The sequence below is a fragment of the Oryzias latipes genome, chromosome 9 (genome assembly GCF_002234675.1).
Source record: "Oryzias latipes chromosome 9, ASM223467v1".
Lineage (NCBI taxonomy): Eukaryota > Metazoa > Chordata > Actinopteri > Beloniformes > Adrianichthyidae > Oryzias > Oryzias latipes.
The window spans coordinates 11,222,235-11,238,337 of NC_019867.2; the positions used below are offsets into that span (position 1 = coordinate 11,222,235).

At 36.8% G+C, this 16,103-nt stretch overlaps 1 protein-coding gene across 1 annotated transcript in view; it reads left to right on the top strand.

The window, feature by feature from the left end:
* bmpr1b (bone morphogenetic protein receptor type 1B) overlaps nucleotides 1–16,103 on the top strand; it is a 72,683-nt gene that overhangs the window by 7,113 nt on the left and 49,467 nt on the right. The window contains exon 2 of the mRNA XM_020705857.2: nucleotides 15,335–15,398. The gene's annotated coding sequence lies outside the window, so the exon portion shown is untranslated. The remainder of the gene's footprint in view (nucleotides 1–15,334; nucleotides 15,399–16,103) is intronic.

Genomic DNA, 16,103 nt, shown 5'->3' on the forward strand with positions numbered 1-16,103 from the left:
TGGTTACGTTGCAGGGTAAGGTAAAATAAAAGGCCTTATCAGTATATATTTTATAAAATAATCAATATTTCAATGTTTTCTCTCCCTTTATAGCTTTGTGCTTGGTAATCAAATAAACTGGTAACTTTAAGGACTTCAGGACACATGTGTTTGGATTTGGTATAAGTACTGCTGTGTAATGTGCACAGATGTGTCTTTTATCAGACAACATATTATAATGCATCTTATCAAAGTGTAGGACTGGTTTTGTTTCTTCTGGTTGTATTCTCTCTGTCTCTGCATCTCCTTCTGTTTCCCCCCCATCTAAGTAGCTGCTGTAGATGGACTGTTTTCTGTCACATCACCAGTATCTGGCTGAAACCGCATCCATGTGCAGACACCACTTTCCCATGAGACATTAACTCATGATGGACTCATCAATATGTTTTCCGAAGTCATCAGTCCATAGAAATTAAATCTGATTGATACCAAATCAAATTTAGAATCTGATGCAGATGAAATTAAATCCAGAGTGGGGCTGTTTCTTCACTTACATGTCCGGTGGATTTATACCTATCCATCTCAAAAGTGAATTACCGTGTGTAGCACGCCTCTGGGAGTCTTTGCACTGTGTTTTGTGTGTCAGGATAGATTATACCATTGTCTGATTGATAATGGCAGCCAAAGGGAGGCTGTTGTCTGCTAACATTTGCTGATGAGATGACCAAGAAGATATTTGTAAATGTGGGTTATTATTATACAAGTAGTTAAAAAAAATAGTCAAAAGAAGAACATGTATAGGAACATTTTTTAATTTGTTATACTTTGCTTACTGTTTTCTTCATATCTAATAATGTCTTCAGAAATAAAACAGAGAAATGACATCAAATCAGCAGTTCAAACTCAGGTGTAAAAATGAGATCTACAATGAAGAACAAATGGTGAACAGATGCTCCTCAAAAACCCACATTTTGGCTTAATATTCTAAGTTCATATGTCATGGTCAAAAGGTTCATACATGTGCACAAACCTGCTTCACATGCATGGTCAATGGTTTTATATCCGAAGTGAAATGCCGGGAGCAATGTTTTTACAAGCTGGGACCCCTGAACCATGTCCACACTGCTTCCTGCCAGGGAAAAAAATAGAAACATAAAAACTCTGCATTTATCCTGCATTCCTACCATGCTTATATTGTTGTGGTTCAGGGTATATTTTGAAAATGTACTAAAGCAGCTTAATACATTATTATGATAAAAAAAAACATTTTTCCATTTTTTTTACAGACTGAAACATTTCATTCTGTTGATGTATTTATAGACCATGGTTAGATTAAACTCCAAAAGAAAAGAAAACACCTTATTGAGGAGCAGTTCTTGAAGCGTTAAAAAAGTGTTACTTGGTTGTTCATTCATTGCATATTAAGGACTTCACAACATCAATCATAGTTTAATAATAAAAAAGAAAAGATGCTAGATCTACTGAAATACTTCAAATTAAAATATGATGTAATTAACAGGTAAAATGTGTAAGAAGAAAAAAAAGAATCCTACTGTTGTGTATCTCCAGGACGCATGCGCTTCAGATTTGCCGCATATATAGTGCAATTAAGAAATGTAAGTTTATTTTTTCTAAGCTAATGTTGTAAATGACTGCATTCCCTCATGGCAAAACATAAAAAAAAAACCTTGTAGACAGACCACCTCCCTACATGTTTTTCTTTGGTTCATGTTGCATGTAAACTTTATATTAATTCCTTTCTTCTGCTTAGTCTGATGGTAGGGAGTAAAGGTATAGTTGCAAGGAAAGATGCCTTGTTAGGGTTACATTAGTAGCAGATAAGGTAAGAAGGACAGTGAAAGCCAAAATGTCAGAGACTCCCTTTGTGCAAAGGGGAAAGACAATAAAGAACAGTGGGCTTTCTAGTGTTTCCCCTAGGTTCAGGTTGTAGCTAATCAGCAGTGCACACAGCCATGACTGTTCCGTTCCAGGGGACTGGAGATGGAGGGAGGGAGGGAGGGAAGTAGGGGGCAGACTGGATTTTTGTCCAGCTTGAAATAGATGAATACAGATGGAAAGAGGCATAGGTTACGTGTTTTTGCAAGATTGAGAGGTACGCGTTTAATTGCTGCCCTTCATGGCTGTTTGTGAGGGAACGTTTCAGTTACTCCTGTGTTGATGAAGACATCTTGCCGGTAGCCACATTGTAAAGTCACATAAGAAGGAAGAGTTGGCTGCTCAGTGTTTTGAAGCTGACTTATAATCACTATCGAATGTCAGGGTTGTGTAGAGGGACAAGGGGGGAGGCAGTGTGCTGTAGTGTGTAAATGAGTCGAAAAGGAAAGGTTATGGACTGAACAAGGTTATCTAATAAAACTGATTTCTTAAATAAAGAATGATAGTTTGGGGTTATTTTTGTCAATGCATATTTTTAATGCATATATTTTAGCTTGATATTTACAAAAAAAAATCCAAAACAATTTAAAGTACAACTTTAAAAAGCTGTTACAATCTTTCAATTTGTCAAGTCTTCCAAAAAATCCAATGGATTTTTTGTTATTTTAGTTTTTAATGCAAAACATCTCTATGTCTCAACAGTGAGATAAAAAAAAAGCATTTGCTTTGTGTGGATGAGCAACTCCAGTCCTTATCTGAAAAGGTTGTGGGTGGTTTGCATAAGTTTGTTGCACACAAAGATGTGTTGCAGGAGTTGAATATGCAGGCCTCACTTGCATTTGGTGATACTCTGTCCTAATCATTGTCAGATGTTGGGCAGAGTCCTCGTGTCTGGAGCCATTTATGAGGCTTACAACCACCTGGAGGGGGCGAATGTGGGGAACAAAATGCCTCCAGTGAAGCTATCCTTTGTTGTCAGAAGTTGTGTGAGCTGGAATCTAATAGGCAATAGGAATCAGTGGTCATTTGAATCCTTTTGATACCACTAATCAATGCTTTGCTGGTTTGATTACAAATTAAACTGTGAGTACTATGCTAGTGGGCAAGTTTACTACTCCAGTAATCAACAACACTTTAATAAAGTGGAAATACTGTGGAGGTTTTTAGCTTAACAGATCTAAGTTGCAAGGTCAGTTTAAGTCACAACCATCGTTGTTCATGTGAGTTATCATTGTTGGAAGAAAATAATCATTAAAATCAACAATGACAAAAATGTTTTTGGGAAAAAAGGCTTTTTAAACCACAGAAATTGTAACTATAAAACAGAAAATATCTAATTGGAAATTGGAAAATTTCTGAAAATGTGATGTAAAAGTGTTAGACTTTCATTTGGCTTGATCTATTATCAAAATGTACACATGTCCAAAGTCCGGCTGCAGGACAAAAAACACAGTTAACATAATTTTTGAGCAGATTCGGAAGCGGAGTAAGCGGATAAGTGCTGACGCAATTGAATCGGTTAGTTCAGAAGGGGCCCACGTCCAAGAGGTGTTTTTCCAGGAAAGGATTTTGATTGCATAGCTTAAAGGGAGGCTACACCAAATGAATAATACTTTACCCAGATTTAGCTCCAGTTCATAGCTTACAAATGCTATAATATGAAGCACCTCACTTTTAGAATTTCAGAGGACTAGCAAACTAAACTCTCTGGACTTGGGCCCTTCTTGAATTAAACAGGGCCGCTGCCATATTGGATAACTACTGCTGCCATCTATGGGATAAAGCAAAACCCATGCAAGAGAGGCCCAAGTCCAGGAATTTTGCACTTAATGCATTTTAAATGTCAAGCATAGTACATACATTACAACGGACTTGGGACTTTTTTGCACATAATCAGATAGCTTTTCCCTTGAACACCATAGAACATATAATATCTCTATTTTGAAAAAATTGTGGACTTGGGCCCCTTTTGAACTAACCGATTCAATCGATGTAAATCAAGTGATTCATTTGTGAAGAAAAGCAATTTTGCGCTGTTATGCAACACGTGATGTGAGAAAAACTTTTAATGTCAAGTGTTGCATATCGGTGCAATGCCGCTTTTCTCCATGACAGATTAAAGTCGATCGCATAAACGGTCAAAAACTCATGGTATATCAAAGAGCATGTGTTATGTACAGTAGTTGTCTCCAGCAACATTTCTGCTGTTAAAAGGTTAATTAACTTTTTACTAAAATCAAGCAAATATTTAAAATGCCATCTTAAAATAATTGTGAATTAATTTGAATTGAATACTTTCCAATTATGTGGCATTAGTGTGGTTGTGCACACGACCATCATACCATGCAATTAATTTAACATTTTCAAGGAGCTACAGCATGTGGTACTGAGCCACCATCTTCTGTTCCCGAATTTGAAGCAAGCCAGTAAGTACCAAATGCTGCACCTCTATCAAAAACGACCGGAGTCAGATTGCAGAGTTTATGGAAATAATATCCCATTAACCACTAAGATAAAAAACTAAAATTTTAATAAAAATAAAGATTTCAAAAAGTCACTTCCTTCAGTTCATACTGGATCATCGCGGATTAGTCATTAGTTGGGAAATAAAATGAAAAAAGCAAAAAAACGAATAGCAGTTATATAAGAACGAAAAATGTAAAAATACCCCCCCCCCCCCCGGACGATGTCATCGTCCATCCCGATGGTTGACAGCAAACATCGTCAACGGCCAATTTAAGGGACATCGCCCAACCCTACTATGGATGAACCTAGAAAGTGTCAAACTGTACATGACTTTACATTTCGTTGGGCAGAGTAAACTCGTCAATGGAATCATTCTACTTCAGGTTTTGTTGTTGTCATTCAAAATCAATTGGTGACATCAGACATTATCTGTCTAGTTAGATAGAGCTATGTCTATGTTAGGTACAAAAAAAGAGTTTACTGTCATACTAATATTTTACACATAGTTTATGTTGTTTAAATTTTTATTTTTTTACTTATTTTTTTTTGGTTAAAAACACATGTTGACAAATGTTTTGATCTTGACAAATAGAAGTTGTAGATAAGGAATGCCTTCAAAACCTATAAATATATATAGTTTGACATTGCTTTTTTTTTAAACTTTAGGAAGCTAAGAATGGCATGTTTGATTGTAAGATGCTTAGATGGGTGAACCTCCTAAACTATCAAATAAAATTTATGTAACACTTTCCAAAAATGTATAGCTTAAACAAAAACAATTCATTACTCATTAAATTACTTAGTTCCTTAATAACAAATAATGTTAATACCAAAGAATTACTATCTTGTCCTAACATTTAGAAACACTATAGAAAATAATTTATTTCAAGATACTTGTAAAGAAGCAGAATTTTATTGCAAAGATCTTAGGATCAAACCTTTTTCTGACCCTTTTGCAAATGTATGTAATTAAGCAATGAGAACTAGTTTAAGCTATGCCACAGCCAGGCCTGCTGTTGCAGGAAATTAAGGATAATCTTGAAGCTGTGGACATTCTTTGTTGCCACAAGGCATTCTCAAGGTGAAGTGGCTCTCCTTCAAGATTGCTTTTCATCCCGGATGAATTAGTTTTGCGTGTTTCTGCTTACTATGCCCCTCTCGTTACCTCTTAGTTTTCTTTTTCGGCTCTGTCTGCTTGTGTGTCTGGTTTTTATTTGAGCATTTGCTCATATCCCCGACCATTGTCAATTTGTTGTGTAACCTCAAGCTGAAACAAGTCAGCAGAGATTGGACAAAAAAAAAGTTGTCTTGCTTAGTTTTGTTGTGGATCTAAACGTTTCTCTTTGTCTTCTTCATAAAAGAGTGAACACAATAGGTCTTGAAATATTGTTCACAGGCTTATTCCTATGGATGTTTATAATAATGTTGATTATGGGCTTCATATTTATTGTAAACTGATCAGTTTTGATTGGCTTGGTTCTTCCTCCAGCATTGTCAAGATGTTAGAAGGAATATTTTGCCCCTCAGTCGAACAAAGTCTCTTGTGATTGGTTAACTTCTCAAGCTCCCATGTAGTGGCACAACAAATTCTAATATTGACTTTTAGACCTAAACTGTAGTTATTTAAATATGCAGAAAATGCAATAAGATCTTAAGCTAAAAATATCTTTGAAGAAAAGAACTGTTTAGGTTAATTTTAGGGTGTAGTTATTAGAAACAGAAAATGTGAAGCAAAAGGAATGTTTTTTTTAAAATGTTTATGGGAATTTTTGCACAAAATATATGGAATTACAAATATCTGAAGTCCAAATCTTGTCATGTTAAACAAAAACCTTAATAAATCAATCGTGAACAGTGAATGATTGTTAACCTTTAATCAGCACATAATTACAATGTGCACTCTTTGATGTAGTATTATCCATGCTTGTGCCTATTTTGGAGGTAATAAATAGGCATGATATGGTCACTAAAAGGAGAGGAGGTGTCTGATAGTGATCTTTCTTGAGTTTCCACTGTTTTGATCTTTTAGACACAGAGGTCCATCCATCACCTTGCTCCTCCATATGCTTTTTTTGTACTCTACATCACAGCTCATTTAGCAACACACCCTTTCAAAATCAGATTTCCCATCATCCAGCAGCATGTGTGGAACATCACAGAAAAGATCAAATGCCTTAACAAACATCAAGTTCTCCTTAAAGATACTTATGATTGTTGTGTTTTCTTTTAGATAAAGTATGAATTAGGGTCAAATGACCCAGGCTGTTGTGCACATTTGAACACACCCTGAATGAAACATAACTAGTTAAAACAGCATTTCTAAAAATTGGATTAAAAAAACCCATAGAAGTAAATATTAGCAGACTGAAAATCTTTCCAACAACAATAAAGTAAGGTTTAAATGTGACTTTCTCAAATCCACTGAAAACGCTCTCAGATAAGTCAAGCTCTAAAATTGAGCAATCCTATTGGTTCCTCCCCCGTGACAAAAGTGCTGCTGGTCAGATTGAATGGGGAATGTGGTAAATATAAAAAAAAAAATTCTAAGACATTTTGGGTAAAATGGGTATAAAGTTTTTTTTTTTCTGAAACATAAAATATTTCATAGTATTATATAAATAGAATGTGAATCACATCAATGAAATTAACTTTAAGAGCTAATGGAATTCTTTTTGTACTTTGGAAAAAGAGATAAAACAAAATAGAAAGTAAAATCTAACTGATAAAATATGTGTTTGTATTTCAATCACAACCAGCAACTATATTTTAAACTTACACTTAGCTGTCAGTGTTGAGGGAATGTAGCAGACTTGGTAACCACGACTGCAAAGGTATTTGTTTACTGTTTCTAACTTTGCGAAAAAGACACCGGGTTCTCCAGAGGCAGCAATGAGTCATATCCGACAAACTGCTGTTTTCTGTCTCAGACACCTCCTAAAATCCCTTTTGCAATGTCCACCTAACACACATACGTTTTCTCTCTGACACTTGGCTCTAACCTGTTCACAACTCTGTGCTGTCCTTCACACCGCCATGAGTGTTTTGTGGTCAAACAAATCACGTCAGCCGTCAGCATGAGCATGTGTGTCATTCCCATGCAAACACAGTTGAATTTATCTGGCAGGTGTGAACCACTAGGGTGGTCTGCAGGTGACAGAGACTGAAGAGGGCAGCAGATAAAAATATTGAGTAGGTCAAAGAAAACCCTGCGATGGACTGGCGACCTGTCCAGGGTGTTCCCTGCCTTCGCCCATAAGTGGCGGCCGTGACCCCAAATGGGACAAACGGAAGAAGATGAATGGAATGGAATGGAGGTCAAAGAAACTTACAAAAGCGAATAAATGGCACTGCATAATAAAGGAATTACATGCAAAATACTTAAGGTTGAAGTTTGGAATTCAGTGGTCCTTTGTTCATTATGGGAGTTAGGAGCTAAAAGTACATTGTAATAGGTGAAATGCGCCAATCTTTAATTTTCACAATTATTATAGTCGTTTTAAGGCTGGAAAACCCCTTAGTACACACTTTTCTCTGAAAGACATGAACATTTTCACACTCATTTCTCTTGTTTAACCACTTGCAAAGTTCCATCCTCCATAATTGTAGAATAAAAGTAAAAGTAATAAAAGTATTTTAGAATAAAACCAAAGATCATGTGATAGAAGATTTATGTAAATTTGGCAAGCTGAAGACATTCTATATAACAGACACTGCATTGAGGAAATTGGTTGACAATGTTCTACAAGCAATCAGTACACAGAATACAATGCTTCATAAATATATATTTCAAAAGCATGCAACCTGCACCAAAAAAATCTGTGAAACAGCGGGGCCGTGAATCACATTTGAGCACTATTTTGTATCACTATTTTGTAGTGTTAAATATTTTTTTAAGAAAACAGCCTCTCTGATCTAAACCCAAACGGTGCTTGGCTTTTGTGCCAGTCACACTTTATCCATAACAAACACAATGTTTGAACACAAGGTTGTCCATTTTGTCACACCAGGGGGGTATTCCAGAAGGCAGGTTTAAACTACCCTGACTTTAACCCTGAACTCTGGCTGAAGTCCGCCTGAACTTGCTTACTCTGGGTATGTCAGTTCCAAAAGACCGGATATGAATGAGCCTAATGACGCTCGACTTGGTAACCTTGGGTTAATGCGCGTGCACGGCAAGTACGTAGAGGCATTCTTAATGGATCGTAGGTTTCCGGAGTCACCATGGAAACGCATGGAGATAAAAAGAGAGCTATGTACTCCAGTCAGCAAAAGAAAGAGTTTCTACTTGGAAAAAAATAACAGACAAAGTAAACACAAGAATTTCTAATTCATTTCCATTTTACTTGTAACGCATATATATATAACTTATCCAACTTATCCAACTTAAATGAATAACTTCAATTGGTAACAAGCAATTGAGTTAAATTTATTCAACCTAATTTCTTACTCAATGATTGTTTTTACAACTCAAATTTACATATTTATCTTACTAAATGTCATATTACTCCAATTCAATTAAATGTTTTTCCATCTTAATTTATTGTACTTCTAGAACTCTCAAAGTTTGAGAAAACAGATACACTCATTTTCATAACATTAAAATAAATGATTTAATGAAGATTTGCAATATGACAATTGAATTCATTAACCATGACTCTGACTTTAACTTCAGTTCTTGCAACATCAAATGGCACTGGTGGTGCTAAATAACCTCATCATCCTCTTCCTCCCTCTCACTCGTGGTAAATAATTAAATATAGTAGGACAAAATAACTCTGCAAAACACAGTAAAACAGCTAAACAACTAAACACATTTGGTCAAAAACCCACACTTAAACCCAAATCCATCCAGACAGGCAGGGAATGGTATCCCACAATTCCTTGCGCTGCCAATCTAACAGCAGAACCAAAGTTACACCTACTTAATTGAATAAATTTGAATGAAAGTAAAATAACTGTCTGATAACTACGTGTTATTCTTAAGTTGACTGAACTCAAAAAAATATTCTTCTTAACTGAAGCAAATAATTAAGTTAGATCAAGGTAAAAAAGTTTAGCTTTCCAACATCCATACGTGGTCTTATCACCCTCTCACGGTGGAAAAAGTATTATCTGAGCTTCTTCATCCACTAAATCATCTTCAAATGGACACGCCATGCTCCTTCACCTCTCTGAAAACAAACTAACCTTCAAGTAAACCTGCTCCAGACCAGGTTATGTTCAGAGCATGAGTTGCTATGTCAACTTGACATACCCTGAAACATACCTCCGTTTTTGGAACCGAAAGCTGAGGTTATCCGCTTCCTTACCCTCAAACTTACCGTGGTAACTCACATAACCTGCTTTTTGGAATACCCCCCAAGACTCTCTAAGCAGGGGATCAATGATTTACTTTGTTGTTTAGTCATCTGACCATTGCCTGTGCGTCTTGGACACTCAGGTGAAGAGAAGGAAAGAACTCTCAATCACCAGCCAATGGTCAGTTGGAATCACGAGCAAACAAGGAATCCGGATAGATGCAGCGTCGGAAGGGTCTTCAACTCCCACATCTGAGGATGCTTCAACCAGGTTAAGTGGGAGGCTGGAGACAATGAGTCTGAGTAGATCTTGCTTTTCAACTCTATTATCAATTGAAGCTGTGGATGTTATGGTCTCTGATGGAGGATGCCGTCAACTGAACAAGTAATCTTATCAAGTCTGTCTGGCTTGTGTGACTCTTGAGACAGCTAACAGGTATCAGCAGTCCAAGCAGCATGCAGCACGACCAGTTCCTGAGGCAAAAACTTTGGTCTGAGAGGAGTTCAAGGAGCCCATAGAGAAGCACTCATGGTTGGTCTCAAAGAAATTCTGCCAAACCATTCGGCACCTTAGGAGGGAGAAGCAGTTCTTAGCTAATATTGTTAAAAGGGTGGGTGGTGAGCTGTTGACCGCGACTGAGGGCATTGTCGAGAGGTTGAAGGATTACTTTGAGGATCTCTGTGCTTTCCATTAAGGAAGCAGAGTATGGAGATCCAGGAGTAAGCCAGTCCATCACCCCAACTAAAGTCACTGAGGTAGTCGAAAAGCTTAAGTGTGGCAAGGTACCATGGTTGGCTGAGGTCTGCACAGTGTACCTCAAGTCTGTGGATGTTGTGGAGCTGTCTTGGGTGATCCATCTTTTCAACATCGCGTAGCAGTTGAGAACAGTGCCCCTGGACTGGGTGGACGGCAGTGGTGGTCTCTATTTCCAAGAAAGGGAAACAGATGGTGTAATTCAACTACAGGGCATTGCACTACTCAGCTTCACTGAGAAAAGGGGCCAGCAGAGTTTTGAACCAACTGAACCTTATGGATGGACTTCTGTAGTAGAACAAAAAAAAAGAGAGAATTACAGTAGTTAATACAGGATGGGCCCAATGCATAGATAGGAACAGCTGTGGTGGGAAATGATCAGATACAGGTAATATCGCATCAGTTTGATGTGAGGCAAGAGTGTACATGTAGAGTCAAGAAGGATCCTCACCCTAATAACCTTGTGAGGAGGGGAGAACAGGTTTGTTATCAGTTGTCAACAAAAAGATGTCAATTAAAAAAAAAATATATATATATATATATATATTTGATTGGAGCCAACAGATAAAACTCCTGCTTTGCTACCATTATGTAAGATAGTTGATAGAAAACATTTGTCTAGGATCAAAATTGCTTTGAAGGTGGTTTGTTCATAGCAAGATTGTAATCAATCCTTAAAAATATCTGTAAGCTTATAAATAACTATTGCTCTCCTCATAGTCCCAGATCATTCTGACCCTTCATTTCATTTTTGCCGTTTTTCTTTTTGAATCTGTTTTTTTTTTCCGTTTTGGACAAATTTTTAAATTTAAAACTTTTTGTAAAAGACTATGTCTTATAGTTTTGACATTTAGTCTTAGTCAACTGCCAGTTGGCATACAGGTTTCACTTACTTCTGTGTTCATTTACAGTTAGGGTGGAGTCCATGTGTGTGTTCCAACGACTGTATGTTTGTGTGTGTGGCTGGCCTACAAAAGTGCCTCAGAGCAGCACTGTGTGATTGAGGGGGAAAAGGCCAGGTATGCTGAGTGACTGCCATATTACCCATGAGCATGAATCCATCTTCTGTTCAGACATTTGGCTGTTTGCAGACTCACATGAATTTCATCATGTGTTTTCTTTTTATGGTTTTCTAGGATTTCCTAAAACAACTATAGCAGTACTGTTGTACTGGATTGCACCACACAAGTCAGAGGATAGGTGGCATGTCAGATGGTCAAAGAGATTTAAAACAACTATTAGGGCTTTTGCGTGTATTTTCCTCTGCATTTTGAGTTTTAACTTGAAAAATAAAACAAAAAAGAAAACCCTTAAAAAATAAAAAATTACATACAAAATAAAATTCCATAGAGAAGTGTGTACAACTAATATATGTCTGCTTTTTTATTTTAAACAAGTTACTTCATTTGAACACATACTTAAATTCATAGTGCTATGGGTTTGTTAAACATGTAGATAAAAGTCAAAGAGGCATTTAATCTTTACGTCATGTATCTTTAAATTAGCATTTTATTTTTTGGTCGGAAATGTTAACATTTCGTGTAAATACTATTTCTTTGCCCCTCTCACCTCCATCTCTGTTATCACCTCTGTTGATACCAGACTTATTCTGGCCTTCTCAAGGTCTGATTTAGAGGTTCCGGTTTAAACATAAAAATTAGGGTATCTGGAATAATGTCCAATCACAGAGGAACCACTCCTTAGAATTTTTTATAAGCCAAAACCTTAAACAAAAAAACAAACAAAAAAAAATACAGTCACATCTGTGGCTACATTTAGCAAACAGTAAGAGGGCAAAAAAATGGAATTAAAAAAATCAACAATTGCTGGGGTATATTAAGACTGGAAAGCTCTGTTGGTCCACTTAATTTGGTTTGGATTGAGTCCTGAACCTTGCATTTGCTCTGTATTCAAACTACTGTCAAGTGGATATCTCTGTTACGTCGAACTAAAGCTTGTAAACAACTTGAGTAAAGATCTCTTCAGTCATTGGCCAGGAATTACAAGGGGTGGGTCAAAACAACAGGAGGCAGAAATTATGGAAGTCCTGTTCTTTGCAATCCTTGTCAGGATAGTTGATTTATTGAAACTTTATATTTCACTGAACAGTTTTGAAAGTTTGTATCAACACTAGATACAACATTTTTTACTTGCTACTTTGGTATGGTCGGAGTCATGCTGTAAGGCGGTTCCTGAGGATGCGACGGGCATGAAGGTATGTTGATAAATGTCTATGACATATAGAAAACAGTGTAAGAAGCAAAGTGGATCACGTTAAAAGTTGTTTTATTTAGCCGGCATTCATCCAACCAAATTTCAATGAGTTACTCTGTCTTAACGATGCTCGCGTTTGTCTTTTCCTACTTTGTTTACACCCCATAATGCCCGGCTACAGTCGCCATTTTTGTCCAGTTGTTCCGCTGCAAACATGGAGCCAATTCAGACTGAGAAAAACTCAGCACAAACCTGAGCTCAGTCCGATTGGAAACTAACCGAGACCACCTTGAAAGATGGGTCAGAGAGTGGTTCCTGGTCCTGAACCAGTCTGTACACCTGTAACCACAACGGCCACCAATCACTGGTGGATATAGAATTGTATAAAAGTTGGAATTATGAATGGATGGATAAGTATATTTTTTTCTTTCAATCAGTATTTGATTGTAATACAATAAATACAAAAACTGTTTCTCGTAAATTCTGGACCAGTTTTCATATGTTTTCAAGTTCTATTGGAGAAGCACCAACAAAAAGAGGATATGAGGAAATCTGAGCATGGGATGTGCAGCCTGCTGAATTTCTCGAGTCACCTAACAGTGTTTTCATTGCCCTTTGTCAATCAGTGAGGAAAATGACGGTTTGTAGGAAGCCGGTGAAAGAAGGGATTTAAGGCCGTAATCTGCTTCACTGATCCCTTTTAGAAACAGCCAACTGTCTGGCACACAGCCTGCCACTCGCCACTACATGCCTGCTTTTGATGCCTAAACGCAGAACTGTAATCTGACACCCAGAGTGGCTTGTTTCTCTCCTCACATACCTTAGATCCAGCATACATCAGAGCTATATGTATTGGTTGGAAACAAAGAGAGGAGGTGTGTTGCAGGTGAGATGTGGTGTTTATCATATGTTAAAGCAACCACAACTTAAAAAAAAAAACATTTAGGACAACTATTTGTTAAAGAAAATGCTGGTACTTCTTATGTTACAGGTCATTTTGTGTCATATAGTGTGGGTCAAACAAAAACAGATAGAATTTCTTTGCACAGAAACCAACTAAACCTGACCTCAGTTCTCTGTCAAACAGGAGCTCCAACGGATATGTGTCCTCAGTTTAACCTGGCCGAACATTAATCTTGCCTTTAATATCTTCAAGCTGATTTTTAGCTTGCCTGAAGCTGATATCCACTCTTGGCTAAATCTCTTTTAAACAATCCCTCACTGTCTTTAGAGCCGAGTTGTTGCCAAGAAGAGTCTGGACAATTAATCCTGCTCCATAAATCTTCCCTTCAGTCATGCCTGATCATTTAGCATTTTGACTTATTAAGCTTGAAAAGCAAACACTTGTTTTGCTTATGTTGTTTAGCGATTAAGATAACAACAAAAAAATAGTTGCAACTAAATTTTATCTCAGTCTGGATAAGACTTGTACCATGTCTTGACTGCTTAACCTTGGAGAGCTTTGGCCCCAAGGGCTACTTTTTATTGCAGCTGTGAGAGATAAAAGAAGCAATATTCTACACATTCTTGACCCACAGCAATTACCAATGTCATTTTCTTTGTTGATAACTGAATAATGCTTTTATTGTGGTAAATATAATACTTCTAATTTCTTTTTCCACTGGTTGTGGCTTGACGTGTTAAAATTTTAGACACTTTGATTTATAGACAATCAAACAGTCATAAGGCTTGAGTGGTTTATAGAGAGGTAATAAAAAAAAGGAAAGCTGTACAAAATGAATCCTATGTGAGTTAGACTTTTGGAGGTGGTGTTTTCTCAGAGATGAAGAAATAAACCCGCCCAGAGAGTTATGTTCATCGAAGGAATTTTTATTTGAGTTTAATTTTCCAGCTCCGCAGGTGGAAATTTGTATGACCTGATCCTTTACTCACTTCATCTCTACCATTAAATTCAAGGTCCGTGACAAATAACTGGCTGTACTACTAAAAACAAACTGTCACTGTCTTTGTACACACACGAGCCTCTGTTAAAGCTATTTTTGTGTTAATTTATGGCTAACTTGAAGCATCTAGTAAAAATAGACAACAGAAGTCTGTTAAAAGGTAATGCAAATATGTATCATCTGTAATGGGTTCTGCTTTTGGGCCCTCCAACATTTTAAGACACTCTTATTTAATATTTCTGTATATGAAGAATTATTTTAACTAAAACTTTAATCAATAAACCTGCCATTTCTTTTCCTCGAATTCACATCATGACACAGGTTGAACAGTGCCACACTATGTGTGTGCATGTAAATTATTGAATGTGTGGATGTTTAAATCACAAAGCAATTTTTTTAAATCAAAGGATCATGTCTTTAGGCCCACATTTAGCTGATGTCTGTTCTCACTCTTCTAAACAGGCCTCTTGTCAGGAAACTGGTAGTGGAGGACCTTGTATGCAGAAGACAATGCTTGGTCGCAGAAACTCAAACATTTAATAAGCTAACTTAAACATGACAAAACCCAGGGAGCAACAAAAGAGTGACAAAGCAGAACAGATGACCTGACCAGGATGCACTCAAAATCAGATATTTAAATTCACTGAGGGCAATTATCTGAAATGCAGACAGCTGTGAATCATGATAAACCTGAAACTGGAATGACTGACAAAAGAACAATTCCAAACATGATAAAAAGACACCGTTTAAAAACCAAACTAACTGCAAATTTCTCACACCTCTGTCATTTCTAATTCTTACTGGTGATATTTGTTTCCTTGCAGGTATTGCACAGCTGTGTGGCAGCCCTCACCTGTGAAAGTGAAACGTATAACACCTTATTTACAGGTAAGAGCAAAACCAGTTTTTAATACCATGAGCAAATTACCACTTTGCCTGGTCTTTATCTAAAACAGGCTGTGGTTTGTAGCCGCGGCTATTCCCTGAAGCTAAAGTATGTTGGAGACAGTGTCATGTTACTTTGTTGTTTTTTTATCTGTATTAGAATGACTGAAAATGTAGTGAGGTCCTGCATTTTAAAAATGGAACCTATTTGTTTTCAGTTTTTAATTGATAGTTTATTCCGTTGTTTTTAACCAGAAGACTTGTTAAACTCCAATATGGAGGCTTTTACTGTAGTTACTCTGCCAAAAATTGTTTTCTAACAAGTTTCCATGAGTTTTTGACATTGCAGTTCTACATTGGGTCCATTTCCCAAAGGTTCTACAAAAGTAACAGACGCATATTTCTCCAGTTGCTCTTACCTTTCCATTTGTAACCTTCTCCCTGTGAAACATGTCAGATAAGCAGATTCAAGGCAGTTTTTTTGCTTTGTAAATAGTCATTGAGGTCTTCTGTATTTTATACTTTAGTTTTAACTTAATTTCTTCCTCTATAAAATATGCCGTCACTTTTTTTCTACAAGATAACCTCTTAAAGCTTAGAGTTTATTTTACAAGATAGACCTGTTTTACTAAAATAACAGTAGAATTAGTAAAAACAGTCCCAATTCACTAAGCAAGAAGACTGATTAACACCAAGCATACATCATCA